Source organism: Pistacia vera, unplaced genomic scaffold (genome assembly GCF_008641045.1).
Source record: "Pistacia vera cultivar Batoury unplaced genomic scaffold, PisVer_v2 Contig216, whole genome shotgun sequence".
NCBI lineage: Eukaryota > Viridiplantae > Streptophyta > Magnoliopsida > Sapindales > Anacardiaceae > Pistacia > Pistacia vera.
In genome coordinates, this window is record NW_022196020.1 from 212,448 (window position 1) to 231,084 (window position 18,637).

Sequence of the window (18,637 nt, forward strand, 5' to 3'; positions counted from 1 at the left end):
AGAGAATGTTCAAGCCCTTTACAACTCAAATGCTCACCCTTTTCTTTTCCAATGTGGGATCCTAACACACCAAGACACTATTACGCATCTGTAGCTAACGTCAACGTTGGCCTCTTTACCCCTTGGGTAATTATGTGGATCCCTTTTCCATCGGTCCTCCATGCCTTTTCTCGGGGTAGCAGCATGGGCCCAAGGTCAGTCTGCCACCTTTCCAATGTGGGATTTTAACACACCACTACGCTTCTGCAGCCGACGTCCACGTCGACCTCTTTACTCCTTGAGTGACTACGTAGATCCCCTTTCTCTCGGGCCTGTATGCCTTTTCTAGAAGTAGTAGCCTGGACCCAAAGTCAACCTGTCACGTAGGCGATGTCCACGTGGACGTAGGAATATGCTCTGATACTAATTAAAAGGAACTTACTCCCAAATTTATATTAATTGGCTAGACAATGGGTGTTTTGTAGGAATTGGGTTGGGCAATAGACCTTTTGTGAGATTAGATAAAACTCTCATTGAAAAACTGGTTTGTCAAGAGAGGGTGTCCAATTTCTTTATAACCCATATGCCCACCTTTTTCCTTTCCAATGTGAGATCTTAGCATAATCTAAACTATGTGATTAAGTAAATGATGGGATTTGTTATTCTAACTACTAGCCTTAATCCCTACAAATTCGATAAAATTGAGCAAACAAAGGGTAGGACAAATCAAACCGTATACACAGGGGTTCATATTGTTTGACTCTCTATACGAGAGGTATGTCTAATTTTATAGGTGCGAAATTTAATCACGAAACTCTCTAAAATTTATTACCCTTAGTAGTGTTTAGGGCATCCCAACTACTCAACTAATGTAATACAAATTTTAAAAATAGTTATTTAGAAATTCGCTTTAGTAACACAAATTTACCTTGGGATTTATAAAAAACATTCTTTGTTATGGACCACCAATAGGTTGTCTAATGATAAAAGAGCAAAATGAGGTTTTATGAGTTCTTAAGTTTGAGTTTTCTTAAGCACTAATAGAGATAACCACTAGAGCTCTTATCCAGCCAGCAATTCCAATGTCTCGAGTGATTAATTAAGGTGTATATAAGCTGGCTTGGATACTCCTAGTGATATAAAAAAACAAATTTCTTTATTATAACAAAAAAATTTGCTATAGGATATGCAGATTTGCTTTCCTTAATTCTAGTTGAATTTAGTTCTGAACTCAACAACCATCCGCCTGTATCTATCAAGAATAGTATATTTCAAATCCCAATACCAAGTCCCTGTTGTTTCACTTTTTTGAATCATTTTTATGTTATCTATAAATTTAAAAAGATGTGTTCTTTACTTACTGGATCATTATTCTAAAAATTAATCCAATCAAAAGACTTTTTCTATTAACAATGAAAAAAGGGGGACTGTTTCTATTATCTTATTCTATTCAACTCAAAAATTTAGATCATTTTAACCCCATATTTGTAAATTTAACTAACATCCCCTACAATAAAAGTTTAAAAATTAACTAAAGCACCCCAGCCAGCAACCATTGTCAACCGTCGGCACGCGAATGGCACACGATCGACCGGATCTGGTCATCTTGTCGTTTCTGACCAGATCCATGACCAGTGATTGGCCATTGATGGCTCCATTTTTGGGGGTGTTTTTGTTAATTTTTAAAGTTTTATTGTGGAGGTGTTTAGTTAAATTGACAAATGTAAGGGTTTAAAAATACTCTAAATATTTTCAAAAAAATGTTTTCAAACAATGTATCAAACAACTATCCAGCATTTTATCTAACTTTGATATAATTTTCAAATATTATACCAAACACATTCTTAGAATCTTATCCTATTCTATTTAATCCAACTCAACTCAAACTAAATAGTTTTTCAGAATCAATAAAATAGGTCCACAACTTTCTCTCAAACCTCCGACATGACAGTCATCATTGGTTTGGTTTGCTGCAAATAGGCTGGCAGGACTCATTTTGTAATTTGATAATGACGAGTTTCCACATTAGAAGTTGTGAGAGAAAGTTGTGAGATTAGATTTTAAACCTAAGATATAATAGAATCCATCCTATTCTATTAAATCCAATTATTCTCAACTAAAATCGTTTTTCTGAATATTATATTTTAAATTTCTACCAAACAACCCAAAGCGATTTAAGTTTGAATATTTGATTATCTAAAAACATCCTGAGAGTCACCAATCGAATAATGGGTCCCCGAATATAACTCCAGGGGACATCTGAACGCCTGAAAGGAGATGATATTATATTTGCATTAAGTATCTTCCAGGTTGTCAAACAGCTGACGAGTTTAGGCAGAGAATTAAATAACAGTGGTTGTCTTTTTTCATATATTTTTCGTCGGTTTACAATCTAATGTAATCATGTAAATGGATGAAATCATTTATTCATGGAAGGGCACTAACTTGACCAAGATTTTAACAGCAACAGTTTTCAGAAAGGTGACACCATAAATGGCCACCATTTGAGTGGCTATCAAATCTGTAGACTTGACTTTATGTGCACCAAGAACGAGAGTTTTTAAGAACTGGCAACTGGGTCTTGCATAATTGATGGATAGCATAAATTATGAAAGAAATAATCAATTTATATCAATAGCTGCATATGAATTCGTGGAAGGCACTTGTGTTATTATATAATGAAAAATTGGTAACGTATCTTTCTTTTAACTTCTCAATGCAAATAGATAAATTAAGCAAGTTTTAGTAAACCAGGTTGGATGACTCAGATTCAATCTAAAATTCTTTTTGGACCTTTGGCCTAAATTAATAAAATTGTATCGATATTTTTAAGGATATGAACACGTATCGTATCGTAGAATACATATCAACGTATCAAAAGGTTTAGGATATACTCTTAGTAGTATCGTTAGCGACCCATATCGAATCGTATCGTAGGATACGTATCGCGTATCATAGAATACTAATAACCAAGGTTTAGGATATACTCTCTTATTTATCGTTGACAATCCGTATCAGATCGTATCGTAGGATACGTATCGTATACGTAGAGTACGCCTTTTTCAAAAAAACGAATAAAATAATTAAAAAAATTAAAAATAATATTATGCCAAGATTAATTAAAGAATTTTGTGGTATTATTGGCTTTAAATATGATATTCATAATCAAAATTAATCACAAAATTAATAATCTATATTATTTTCTCTCAACCATTCAATCATTTCCAAGATTAGTGTTATAATCTATATCTTACTTGTTATTATTATCATGCAAAATGGGCAACCCAGTTTCTCTTCACTTTCTCCATGCAAAATGAGTAAATAAGCAGTTTTAGTGAATCGGGTTGGATGACCGGTTCCGACCCAAAATCTTTGGGCCTTTAGCCAAATTAATAAAGTTATATCGATATTTTTAAGGATACGATGGATACATATCAATCATAGGATATATATAACGTATTGAAAGGTTTATAATACATTATCTGATACATATCGTTGGTGACTTGTATCGAATATACGTATGATACATATCGGGTACGTAGGAGACTAATAACCATGGTGACAATACTTTGAAAGAGATGTTTCCACTTAATTATTGAAGCTTTTAATCAACTATATTTTAAAAGCACTATGAAATAGTAATTTTCTTCAATAGTCTTTCTTAAAGGTGGAAAAATAACCCGTCCGACCACGGTAGGTTATCCAAACCAGCTGCCTTGGCTAGAAGGGTTGGCCTAGCTAGCTAGCCAACCCTAGCCCGGGGTTTCGGTGCAGATTGGGCAGGCTGGCCAAAGTTTTTTTGAATTTTAAATTTTAAATTTTTTTCTTTTGTGTAATTATTTTTAGCTAACTTTCAAATATCAATAATTAAATAATTTTTTTTTTTTTTTTGTAACATTTCAAATTTTATCAATTAAATTGTAATACAAGAAAAATTAGATTTATTAATTTATAAAAAATAAAATAAGAAATAAAAAAAATATAACAATTATTGCCTCATTAAAAACTTTACCAAGAAAAACTAATGGGACAAAAACTTGGTAAGGAAAAAAGAGTGCAAATTGACAATTAATTTACAGTTACAAAGTTATAATCTACAAAACAACTAATTTGGGGTTGACTAGGACCTCTTCATCCGTATCATCTATATTACAAAATTGAAATGATTCTATTAAAGTATCGTTGACAATCTTGTATTGATCCTGATGGGCGATCGTTCCCAATCTTGAAGACATATGAGGACTTCAATCATTTTTTGTGAAAGTTTAGTCCTCCTTTCATTTAAAATTCTTCCATTTGCACTAAATGTTTGTTCGGATGAGATGGTTGGACGGAACAGAGAAAATATCCAAGGCAAGTCTTAACAATATCAAACAAATACATTTTCTGGTTTTCCATATTCTAAGACATCAAAGTTGGCTCTGGTTGTGGATCTGCAGGTAGCACGTCGAGGGTTACCAAATATTGGTGAAGCTCATTACCCTGTAACTGCATGGAGGGCAGACATTCTTGTTGATGCTTCTGAAGAGGAGGCTGTGCTTTGGGTTCGAGTCCTCTTCGGTCTATTAAGTGCACTCCAGGAGTCGAAGTCTTAATAAAAATTTATTTAATTACATTCGTTATCAAATAATGACTAGTCACACAAATATAACTGTTTAGCTCTACTACTCAAATATCGACGGTTAGAGTCACATTACATGACAACCATGTATTTTATTTTTAATTCTAATTTCATTTTCCCACAACTTTTATTAAATCATCTAGTTGCAGTTTTAGAATAACTTTTAAATCTTGGAAAAAATGAATTTTATAAATCTTTCAAAATATTTATCTTCAGCCATATTAATAGGTTGACCGTTGCAGCAATATATAAAGCTAATCATTCCTATTACATCAGAATTATAACGTCAAGTAGTACCATGTTAGTTATTTGAGTTTGATTGGTTTCTGTATCTCCCATGTTGAGTAATATGTTTATTAGCATGTCTTTTTAAAGTACTAGTATCATTACCTGCATCAGCTTTATAAATATTTCCACAATACTTGCTTTTATTGTCTCATGTGCATGAACTCCATTTTTGTCTGGTAAAACTTATCGAAATGCACCCAAACGTCTGATGTGTGACTATAGTCTGTTCGACTATAATTGATGAACCCGCTTTGCTTGAGATGGAATTGGATGGAACGACGCGTACAATGACAACTTCTAGAAGCATAGGAGCGTAATAGCATGGGGAGGAAGGGAGGAAATATATGAGGTGTATCGGATTCTGAGAATAGGAAAGCGGGACTATTTAAATCTATGCATTTACGTTAGTAAATTCAGGGGACTAGGATAATTTCCTTCATCATCGAATTGATGGGATGAAAATATCTATCTATTATAGTTAAAAAAAAAAATGGATATAGAAGAAATAAAAATTAAAGAAGGAGAATTAGAATTTGGAAATATGAATTGAAAATTGTAAAAACTAATAAAAATTAAATGAGAGCAAATTAACAATAAAGAGAATAATTGAGAGATTCATAGAGAAAATAAGAAATTTGGGATGTGAGAAGATATGAGTTTAGGATCTATTTATTAAAAAAAAAAAAAAAAAGGGAAAAGAAAATACAAAAAGGCCTCTCCAACTGCTATAAAATGACTACATTTTAAGGGTAAATGGGGTATTTGAAAAAAAAATTAATTTTTTTTGTCCAACCCCCCGAGTTAGCGGTTGCCAACCCGACAGATTAGATGGTTTTTTTTTTTTTTTTTAAATATATAACCCATCGGGCCGTCGGGCTGGTCTACAAAGACCCGCCCCGCCTGACAGGGTATACACGGGTCGAGTTGAACCCATCTTGATGCGGGTTGACATAGGGTTGACCCGCTAACCCGACCTATTTGTTCCACCTCTCTCTCTCTCTTTATTTACGGTTTATGATAATTATGGCCATGTTTGGCTTATTATTTTTATCCCTATTCCCAATCCTATTCTCCAAATAATATTTGGCACATTATTCAAGAAATATTACCCTATTTTTTAATTACTTTTAGACCCCATAAAGTTATTAATTTCACAAATACACCCTGAAAAAAAAAGTCTAAAAATTATCAAAAACACTCCCGCGACCCATACTTGCCAGATTCCGACAACCACTGTTAGTGGTAGCCGGAATCTGTACAACGGCCTACCTGACGACCATAAATGGCCAGAAGTTCACCGATTTGGCCTTTTCTGGCCAGATCCACCACGGATCTAGCCAGAAAAGGCCAGATCTGGCCGTGAGCGACGACCAAAGATGATTGTCATTTTGGCCTTTTTCGGCCGTCAACGGCACGGCAGGCCTTAGATCTAGCCTTTTTTAGTCAGATTCGTGGTGGATCTGGTCGGAAAAGGCCATAACAATGCGTTACGACACAGATCCGACCGGTCTGTGTCTTAACATGATTTTTCGGCCAGATTCCGACGGTGGTGGCTGGAATCTGGCACTGCAGGTGGTGGAGGTATTTTTGTCATTTTATATGTTGGGGTATTTATTAAATTAGCAAACTTAGGGGTTTATTTTATAAATTTATAAATTTTATCTCGTAATACTCCCATATTCAATTATCTAATATTATCTCTAAAATCCTATCCAAAATAATAAACCAAACGCACCATACAGGGCTTTCTAAAATCCTGTAAGGAAGTAGGAATATGGCGAGTTCCTCAGTTACTTGAAAGACAAATTCGTCCCCGACCTAGTTCTTCAAGTCTTAATCTCCATTAATCCAATCCCAACCTGGGAAGTGCCAATTTACCGAATCCATTTACTTTGTTTAGCTAAAATTATAATTTCCTGACTCAATCTTCTTCCATTCTGAGCTCACCCATATTTTCCAGGCATAAAAATGGCTTTCATCCTCTTTTTACGTCAACCTTAATGCTTCTTCTGCAAAGGTATGGTTTGTTTTGCTTTTCGACTAGCCATTTTAGCGTATCTCTTAATTTTCGAAGTAGTTTAACTGAAAGTGTTAAATTTCTGTTGTATAGATGCCAAGGTGGAGAGTTTGCCTAATTGGGATCATACTTGTTCTACTTTCATGGCACTTTCTGCAATTGCTTCTGCACAGATACTCATCCATTGGAGGTTGGTTCTCTGTGATTTTTGTTAAGGGAACCCAACCTTGGAGTTAATTTTCTTTTATTGGATTCTTAATCTCTTTGAAAATTATGTATGTGCTGAACTATGAATACAGTTAATGCTTTGCAAGCTGTCCGCCGAGCACTCAAAGATACGGAAAAATCTCAATAGCTGGAAAAAGACTGATCCTGGTCTCAGATTGGACCGGAGTAATCTGCTTAATGATCCAAATGATGGCTATCTCCACGTCCAAACTGTAAGTTGATAAATATAGCGTTATGCATACAGTGATTGTACATTTATAAATTGAACACATTGATGGATTGTTGGACTAATACATTTTCTGGTTTTTTTTTTTTTTTTTTTTTTTTCTTGGTTTCTCTCGCAATACAGGCGTTTGCTAAACATGAAACTTCTGGGAAACTAGCTCCGGCACTTGGGTTGTTTTCTCATATGACCGTGTTGTGAGTCGTCATTCTGTGTATCTCTTGATGATATCTTGTTCTGCCATGAACCTTCATCCATTTGTTAATCAATTTTATAGCTTTTTAACTTCATTTGTCCAGGATTTTATGTGGACAATTTAACCGTCAGCATACCCAAGGAGATAGGCAATCTGATTACTTTAAAGCTTCTGTAAGCATCAAATTACAAGCTTTTAAGTCGAGTGATAACTTTATAGAAAATTTTTGATACTCTCCTCATAACATGCCTTGAGTTTTAGAACAAGATAAAATTGCTCAAGTAAATAAGATACACTCAATAGTATGTAGTGAGCTTCATTTACTGCAAATACCAAATGTTCCTGATTTTTATGTTTGCAGATGTTAATGTATAGTTTTATGCCTAATGGTTCTGTTCATGACCTCATATATCCTAAGATTTTTTCCCCAGTTTACCATTGCAAAACTTAGTTTTGTTCTACCTCTTGCAAACTATATCATGCTGTGAATTTGATATTGTTGTTGTTATGACAGGTAGATTCCGAAATCCTATGAGTTTCTCCATGAGGTTGCATATTGCATTGGTTTAGCCAAGGGCATTATCTACCTCCATAAAGAAGCTGACCCACCCATCATCCACAGAGAATCAAGGCAAACAACATATTTGACTCCAAATTCACTGCAAAGTTTCTGATTTCGGAATCTCAAAACTTGTACCAGTTCCAAGTGATGCAGGAGGTGAAGGTCACGTGTTCACTGTTGTGAGAGCACCCCGTAAGCAAATTTATTGAAACCTAGTTATGAAATTTGGATTTCTCAAGTCATCTTTCTCAGATCGGTCCTTTAATGATAGAACACTGAACACCTATGCTTCAATTTTCAAAGTGATCACTTCCACTTTATCTTCCTATTGTAGCGTTCCTTGATCCTCAGTACTTACTCACACACCGTTAACAGAGAAGAGTGATGCTTACAGCCTCGGAATTGTTTTTCTCGAGTTGTTGACAGGAATGAACCTATTTCATGGTAGAACATGGTCCAGCTGGTACTTACTGATTTTTTTTTTTTTTTTTTTTTTTTTTTTTTTTTTTTTTTACTTTTTTCCCAGCACTCCTAATATGCCTTCACTCACACGCTAACGTCTGAGAATGGCATGATTAAGCAACAACAGGTGATTCAGCATGTCAATCTGGGATGATGTACTCCGTAATAGACAACGGCATGGGTCCATACCTCTTCCGAATGCCTCGAAGATTATGGCATTAGCTCTCAAGTGTTGTGAGGATGAGACAGAGCGTTGACCTTCAATGCTGGAATGGTGAGAGAATTAGAGAACCTATCTTCAATGCTTCCAGAATCAGAAACTATCCCGACAGATTTAGAATCTCAGCCTCAGGATCCTCAGAATCCCCACTCATCTCTCTATTCTGAAAGAACCTCATACGTGTCTGGTGACTTCCTGAAGCTGGAAGCGACCTTGTTAGTGGTGTTGTCCCCACCATCAGGCCTCGCTGATTCCCACCATTTTCTTTGGAACTTTAATATCTGAATCACTATTACTACTGTTATTATATCTTTTTTTTGCAGAAATAGCTCAGAGGTCGTCTTCATGACTGTAAATAATACATTTTGCTTTTTATTAGAGCCAATTGTATTTTGTTCTCTGTCATGAACTTTCCATAGAAACCAATAGAAGACCGGAGGGAGGAGCCCACTCCCAAATTGATATTAATTGGTTGGTAATGGGCCTTTTGTAGGAATTGGGTCGGGTAAGAGGTCTTTTGGGGTTGGATAGAACTCTCCTTAAAAACCGGTTTGCCAAGGAGGATACTCAGCCCTTTATACCATATGCCCACCCTTTTCTAAATTATGGAAGAAAGTATTCAATTTAATCCAAATAGCTGCATGTAAATTCTTAGAAGGCACTTCATTGACAGGTACAAGTTATCTGTCATTTCACCCATTAAAATGACAATACTTTGAAAGAGGTTTCCATGGAATTATTTGAAGCCTCAACCAACTATATTTTAAAATGCACTATGAATAGCAATTTTCTCCAGCAGTCTTTCTCTTTATGTGCAATTTATAATAATTAGGGCTTTTTAAAATCCTGTAAGAAGTTGGAATATGGCCTTACTCAGTTACTGAAAGACAAAGTCTTCTCCGACATAGTTCTTCAAGTCTTAAATCTCCTTAATCCAAAATAATCCCAACCTGGGAAGTGCCAACTTACCGAATCCATTTACTTTGTTTAGCTAAATTATAATTTCCTGACTCAATCTCCTCCCATTCTGAGCTCACCCATATTTTCCAGGCATAAAATGGCTTGCATCCTCTTTTTACATCTACCTTCATGCTTCTTCTTCAAAGTATGGTTTGTTTTGCTTTTCGACTACCATTTTAGAGTATCTCTTAATTTTCGAAGTAATTTAACGGAAAGTTTTAAATTTCTTGTTGCATAGATGCCAAGGTGGAGATTTTGCCTAATTGGATCATACTTGTTCTACTTTCATGTCACCTTCTGCAACTTGCTTCTGCACAGATTACTCATCCGTTGGAAGGTTGGTTTCTCTGTGTTTTTTTGTTAAGGAAACTCAAACTTGGAGTTAATTTTCTTTATTGGATTCTTATCTCTTTGAAACATATGTATGTCCTGAACTATGCATACAGGTATGCTTTGCAGCTGTCCGCCGAGCACTCAAAGATACGGGAAAAACCTCAATAGCTGGAAAAAGACTGATCCATGTGTATCAAATTGGACCGGGATAATCTGCTTATGGATCAAATGATGGCTATCTCCATGTCCAAGAACTGTAATCGATATATAGACGATTTATGCATACATTGATTGCACATTTTGAATTGAACACATTGTGGATTGTTCGGACTAATACATTTTCTGGTTTTTCATGGTTTATCTCGCAATACAGGCGGTTGCTAAGCATGAACTTTCTGGGAAACTAGCTCCGGAACTTGGGTTGTTTTCCTATGACCGTATTGTGAGTCATGTCATTCTGTGTATCTCTTGATGATATCTTGTTCGCCATGAACCTTCTCCATTTGTTAATCAATTTAGTTAGCTTTTTAACTTCATTTTTCCAGGAATTTTATGTGGAACATTTAACCGGCAGCATACCCAAGGAGATAGGCAATCTGATTACTTTAAAGCTTCTGTAAGGATCAAATTACAAGCCTTTAAGTCGAGTGATAACTTTATAGTTGGATGCCGAGTTATCATTTAACTTAATTTTTAATTACTCCATGAAAATTTCGCACCTAATGTGGAGTGTATTTTTCATTTGCATGCAGGCTTCTGAGCGGAAATCAAATATCAGGCCTTACCAATGACTTGGTTCTCTTTCTAATGTACACTGTTAACCCTGGCGGTAACAATATTTCTGGACCACTGCCAAAAACTTTTGCAAATAGACAAGGGCCAGACACTTGTAAGTGCCTTCTAGTTAGCCAAATCCTTTACAAAAAGCAGTTATTCATGTTGTTTTTAATGGCAGTCTTTGAACAACAACTCAATCAGTGGTCAGATTCCACCAGAGCTTTCTGTATTCCTCAACTCTTACACTTGTGAGTTCATTACTTTTTATTGATGTTGCTTTATTTTACACAATGAGTATGTTTCTGTTTGTGCAATGACATAATATTTTGATAATTTAATTTGTAGCCTGTGGACAATAACAACTTATCAGGGTATCTTCCGCCAGAATTTTCCCGGATGCGAAACCTGAGGATTCTGTAAGGTCACCATTCTTTCAAGTTCTCGTGTAATGACTACAGACTCCCGTATTTCAAACCTTTGGTCTCTGGCTAATACCCCATTTCTCTTATTGTTGCAGACAATTTGATAACAACAACTTTGAAGGCACTGAATTCCAAATTCTTATAAAAACATGACCGGACTGGTGAAGCTGTAATCTCTCTCCCTTCCCATGGATTTTTCTTTTATTTTTATTTATACACTCCAAGTGCTAATATACGTATGAAGCAATAATACACAAAACTGAAGGATCAATAACATTGGCTTATTTCTTTCCTTTCGACTCACCAGAGTCTAGGAACTGCAGATTGCAAGGAACTATCCTGATTTGAGCAGTGCCCAAACCTTCTTTACTTGTAAGTGTTGATAATTTCTTTCAATAAATGATGGTTATTCTTTTAGTTGACCAGCTAGTCAAAATTATAATTTATCTCCACAATATTTTTCATTCAGCATTTATATGATTATCATCTGTGCACAATTCCAAGTTCATTTGAAAAATTGCTGAATTTACATAACCAGCTCTTACCAAATTAACTAAGGCTTTCTTAGAGTTGGATTCATCGTATATCTGACCTCGATTACTTTTCATGTACAGAGATCTTAGCTCGAATCAACTTACCGAAGCATACCACAAATAAGCTGCCAACAATATCACAACTAGGTTGTCATGTCAATGTTCTAAGTTCCTTACACTGCTACATTTTTTCATATTACATACATAATATCTCTTGCTATTGCTTATAATGAATTTCTTTACATTGATATGATAAAAGTAACCTGTTTTGTTTCAATGTTGCAGTGATCTTCCAAAATATGCTTACTGGACCTATCCCTCAAATTTTTCAGGCTTTACTTTTCTCCAGAGACTGTAAGAGGCTCTCCTCATTTTTAATCTCAATTTTTTTTTTTTTAATTGAAAATCTTTAGAATTCCTCAATATTAGAAAGATACATGTGTTTAGAAATTTATCTTCATATGAAATAATTAAGAATGGCTGTTTATATCTTCCATATGAAATATATTATAAGCTAGTTTGTATTATTGCAGTCACTTGAAACATAATTTTGAGCAGCAGTTCCTCAAACATTTGGCAGAATGTTAATTTTCATGCAAATGCGACCCTTACCTTGTAAGACAAGAAAAAGTTAAATGGTTTTTATTGCTTAGTTTTGAGATTAACTACATCAGACCAGTGTTCGAACATCAATACTCCAATTCTAGTTACCTGAATTCTCATAAGATCTTCTTTGTTTCTGTGTTTTTCTTGCAGGGATTTCCAGAATATTCCTTACAAATGTTTCGGGTACTATAGATCCTCCTCCAAATGTCACCATTAGGTGAGTGTTTTTAGTCTTTACAAATGAAATCCATGTAAGCAGTTTATTGACTTATCAGTTGCAATTTTTTTGAACTGCTTAGGCTCAGCAATCCTGTTGTACAGTGCGACAAAATCAATATAGTTCAATTCTGTGGACCCATATCGGAGATGATGAGGTTTCTGGAACTTCATATAACACTTTATCTACCTACCTGCCACCCACAGTCCTGTCCGGCAATTTTGCTATGGAATATGTCCCAGAATCGCCTGCTTCCTGCTTCTGTGCTCTGCCCCTTGGAGTTGATGTACGTTTGAAAAGTCCTAGCATCTCGATTTTCCCCCATACAAGGATGCATTTGTGCTGTACGTGACTTCCAGTCTTGGCTTGAACCTTATCACTACTTATCAACTCATTTTATGGCAATGGATCTTAGGCTATTGATTAGCTTAAAGGTTTTTCCTCAGAATCAATATCATACCAATGAATTTAACAAAGTGAGGTCTATCGGATTATGGACGAAATTGCTACATTTACTCTTCCTTTGAATGATGTCTTGGCCATATAACTGATCAATTTTACTCGCCATGGACCTTATGCAGATGGTAAGTCTCAAGGCTGCAAAATTTTCCAATTAAAATTGTAGTTCCAGCTCCATTTCTGGTCTGCATTTCTTGTGGGTTACTATTTACTTATCACTATCATCAATGATCTACCTAAGAGTATTACTCATTTTCATGGTATGCAAAACTTCGTAGTTCAATAAATATAGTTAATCATATTGGTTGCATTTCTTGACTAACTGGCAAGGTTTCTAAAACCTGTCTTGTTGCAGTCATTCTCAAAGATCAAAAATCGCTGAGCAAAGGTGCTGTGATTGGAATTGTGTTAGGGTCCATTGCTGGCCAAATTGCAATATCTTTGGTCATGTTGTTTATTTTCTACAAAAAAGAAATCAACACAAGCAAGAGGTTTCAAAGAAACAGTCAAGTAAGTTCTTTTGTATTTGCCTTGATCTAGAGGGCTACTTTCTCTGTATTTATATTTAGAAGCTAAATGATGTTTCTTTTAACAGTTGCAAAAATTCCAATCAAAGCTGCAAGTGTCAAGGGATTTAGTTTCACAGAACTTCAAAAGCTACCAGTGGTTTTAGTGAGTCCAGTCTAGTTGGTCAAGGAGGCTATGGAAAGGTTTTAAAGGCATTTGGACAATGGCACAGCTGTGGCAATCAAGAGGGCACAGCAAGATCCTTGCAGGGTGAGAGAGAATTCTTAACTGAAATAGAAATTTTGTCGCGTTTACATCATCGCAACCTCGTTTCATTGATTGGATATTGTATGAAGGAGGCGAGCAGGTACCTTATCCATTGCCACTTCTGGTATTATGCATTATCAGAAATTTTTGATACTCTCCTCATAACATCCTTGAATTTTAGAACAAGATAAATTGCTCAAGTAAAATAAGATACACTTAAAGTAGGTAGTGATCTCATTAACTGCTAATACTCAAAAGTATCCTTGATTTTTGTGTTTGCAGATGTTAGTATATGAGTTTATGCCTAATGGTTCTGTTCATGACCTCCTATATGGTAAATCCTATGATTTTTTCCCCAGTTTCCTATTGCAAAACTTGGTTTTGTTCTACCACTTGCAAACTATATCATGATGTGAATTTGATATTGTTTGTGTTATGACAGGTAGATTCCAAATCCTATGAGTTTCGCGATGAATTGCTATTGCATTGGTTCACCAAGGGCATTATCTACCTCCTAAAGAGCTGACCCACCGATCATCCACAGAGATATCAAGGCAAACAACATATTGTTGGATTCCCAATTTACTGCAAAGTTTCTGATTTCGGAATCTCAAAGCTTGCACCAGTTCCAAGTGATTCAGGAGAAGGTCATGTTGTCACTGTTGTGAGAGGCACCCCAGTAAGTACATTATTGAAACTTAGTTATGAATTTGGATTTCTCAGGTCATCTTTCTCAATTGATCCTTTAAATGGTTGAACACTGAACACCTATGCTTCAAATTTTCAAAGTGATCACTTCCACTTTATCTTCCTATTGCAGGGCTACCTTGATCCTCAGTACTTCCACTCACCAGGTACAGACAAAGTGATGTTATAGCCTCGGAATTGTTTTTCTCGAGTTGTTGACAGGAATGAAGCCTGTTTCTCATGGTAGAAGCATTGTCCAGCAGGTACTTTGATTTTCTTTTTCTTTTTTTTTTTTTTTTTTTTTATAAGTTTTTTCCCAGCACTCTCCATATGCCTTCGTTCACAGGCTAACGTCGGAGAAGATGCCATGATTTAATGCAACAACAGGTGAATTCAGCATGTCAATCTGGATGATGTACTCTGTAATAACAACGCATGGCCATACCTTCCGAATGCCTCAAAGATTTATGGCATTAGCCCTCAAGTGTTGTGAGGATGAGACAGAGCGTCGACCTTCAATGCTGGAAGTTGTGAAGAATTAAGAACCTATCTTCAATGCTTCCAGAATCAGAAACTATCCCGCCAGATTCAGATATCTCAGCCTCGATCCTCAGGAATCCCCACATCATCTCTCTTTCCGAAGAACTCATACGTGTCTGGTGACTTTCCTGAAGCTGGAAGCGACCTTGTTAGTGGTGTTGTCCCCACCATCAGGCCTCGCTGATTCCCACCAGTTTCTTTATGGAACTTTAAATCTAGAATCACTATGACTACTGTAATTATATCTCCTTTTTGCAGAAATAAAGTGAACTCTGGTTTATGTGTGTATCAGTTTGTATATAGCTCAATGTACAGCTCAGAGGTCGTGTTCATGAGCTTGTAATAATACATATTATGTTTTTTTATTAGAGCCACTTGTTATTTGTCATCTATAAAGAACTTCCTTTGAAAAAAAGAGAGACTCGGAGGTAGGAACCCACTCCCAAATTAATATTAATTGTCTGGGTAATGGGCCTTTTGTAGGAATTGTGTTGGGCAATAGGCTTTTTGTGGGTTTGGGTAAAACTCCCTTTGGAAAACTGGTTTGCTAAGAGAATGTTCAAGCCCTTACAACTCAATGCTCACCCTTTCTTTTCCAATGTGGGACCTACACACCAAGACACTATTACCATCTGTAGCTAACGTCAACGTTGGCCTCTTTACCCCTTGGGTATTATGTGGATCCCTTTTCCATCGGTCCTCCATGCCTTTTCTCGGGTAGCAGCATGGGCCCAGGTCAGCTGCCACCTTTCCAATGTGGGATTTTAACACACCACTACGCTTCTGCAGCCGACGTCCACGTCGACCTCTTTACTCCTTGAGTGACTACGTAGATCCCCTTTCTCTCGGGCCTGTATGCCTTTTCAGATAGTATCCTGGACCCAAAGTCAACCTGTCACGTAGGCATGTCCACGTGGACGTAAATTCTCTGTACTAATTAAAAGGACCTTACTCCCAAATTTATATTAATTGGCTAGACAATGTGTTTTGTAGAATTGGGTTGGGCAATAACCTTTTGTGAGATTAGATAAAACTCTCATTGAAAACTGGTTTGTCAAGAGAGGGTGTTCCATTTCTTTATAACCCATATGCCCACCTTTTTCCTTTCCAATGTGAGATCTTAGCATAATCTAAACTATGTGATTAAGTAAATGATGGGATTTGTTTATCTAACTACTAGCCTTAATCCCACATTCGATAAAATTGAGCAAACAAAGGGGATACAAATCAAACCGTATACACAGGGTTCATATTGTTTACTCTCTATACGAGAGGTATGTCTAATTTTATAGGTGCGAATTTAATCACGAAATCTCTAAAATTTATTACCCTTAGTAGTGTTTAGGGCATCCCAACTACTCAACTAATGTAATACAAATTTTAAAAATAGTATTTAGAAATTCGCTTTAGTAACACAAATTTACCTTGGGATTTAAACGAACATTCTTTGTTATGGCACCACCACTAGGTTGTCTATGATAAAAGAGCAAATGAGGTTATGAGTTCTTAAGTTTAGTTTTCTTAAGCCTAATAGAGATACCACTTGAGCTCTTATCCAGCCAGCAATTCCAATGTCTCGAGTGTTAATTAAGGTGTATATAAGCTGGCTCGGACACCGCAGTGATATAAAAAAACAATTTCTTTATTATCAAAAAATTGCTTTAGGATATGCAGATTTGCTTTCCTTAATTCTAGTTGAATTTAGTTCTGAACCAACAGAAACCTCCTGTATCTATCAAGAATAGTTATTTCAAATCCCAAATATCAAACCTCTGTTTATTTCTCTTTTGAATCATTTTTTGTTATATCCTATTTGAATTTAAAAGCAAATAGTTTCTTTACTTATTGGGATCATTGTTCTAAAAATTAATCCAATCAAATAAGATTTTTTTCTATTGAAAATGAAAAAAGGGGGTACTGTTTCTATTACCCTATTCTATTCAACTAAAACATTTAGAACGTTTCAACCCCTATTTGTAAATTTGCTAAACATCCTCCACAATAAATTTAAAATTAACTAAAGCACCCCAACCAGCAACCACTGTTGACCATCGGTGCAGGCAAGATGCATGTCGGCTAAATCTGGTCAATATTGTCGTTTCCAACCAGATCTATGGCCGAGATTTGGCCGTTGATGGCTCCATTTTTTGGGGGTATTTTTGTTAATTTTTAAAGTTTTATTGTGAGTTGTTTAATTAAATTGACAAAAGTAGGGGTTAAAAATAATCGAAATATTTTAAAAAATGTTTTTAAAAATGTACCAAACAATTATCAGCATTTTATCTAACTCTGATATAATTTTTAAATATTATACCAAACACTAGGGGTGTTCGCTTCTGAGTACCCTGAACTTTTGAAGGAAATTTGGAACAGAACCGGAACCGACGGTTCCGGTTCCTAGGTACTCAAAACCAAAACCTGTAACACGGTTCCGATTCTGGTTCTGGGTACCCGTAAATATAATGACCCCCCAAAAGTTTTTAAAATGGTAAAAAAACCCTAAAAACTCACAATACCCCCCACCTGGCACTTGTTAACAAAAATAAATTACAAATTATAATTTCAAAAATTACAAACTCCATTACTTTGTAAAGGTAGATTCTCAAAAGTCAAATCAACTTACTTTAAATGTTATGAAATATAAATATAAATGTATTCACATTACAAAAGTTTTTATTAACCCAACTAATATTTAATTTTATTTTATATTAATCTCGGTTCCTGGTTCCTGGTTCCGGTTTCGGTTCCTAATTGTAGGAACCAGAATCGAAACCGCACAGTAACGGTTCCAAAAATTTGGAACCGAAATCTACCCATTGACGATTGGTTCTAGGTAGGAACCGGAACCAAACCCAGAGTACCCACGGGTTCTGGTTCCAACCAGTTTTTTTGAACACCCCTACCAAACACATTCTTAGAATCTTATCATATTCTATTTAATCCAACTCAACTCAACTTAAAATAGTTTTTTAGAATCAATAATACTAGGTCTAAAACTTTCTCTTACAACCTCCGACGTGACAGTTCTCCATTGATTTGCTCGAAAATGAGTAGACAGAATCATTTTGTGAGTTGACCAATAACGAGCTGCCACATCAAAAGTTGTGAGATTGGGTTATGAACCTAAGATAGAATCAGTAACGGATCCAGAAATTTCTGTTAGGGTGGATAAAAATAAAAACTAATTACACATTAATATTTTTGTTAGTGTGGATCAAAATCTAAAAATTGTACATATTAGTATTTAAAAAAATTTAAAGGTGGGCCATAGATTGGATCCGCCCCTAGATAGAATATAATCCGATCATATTCTATTTAATCAAACTCATCTCACCTTAAAATAGTTTTTCAAAATGTCATGTTTTAAATAATCTACCAAACAATGATTTAAGTTTGAATATTTAATTATTCTATAAACCATCCTGAGAGCCACTAATCTAACAATGGGTCCCCGAATAAAAGTCCAAGGAACATCTGGACGCCTGAAAGGATATGATATTATAATTTGCATTAAGTATCTTTCAGGTTGTCAA

General features: G+C 35.6%; 1 pseudogene; it reads left to right on the forward strand.

The window, feature by feature from the left end:
- The first annotated feature begins 8,847 nt into the window (after positions 1 to 8,847).
- Positions 8,848 to 15,308, forward strand: LOC116129969 (annotated as a pseudogene).
- Positions 15,309 to 18,637: the final 3,329 nt, after the last annotated feature.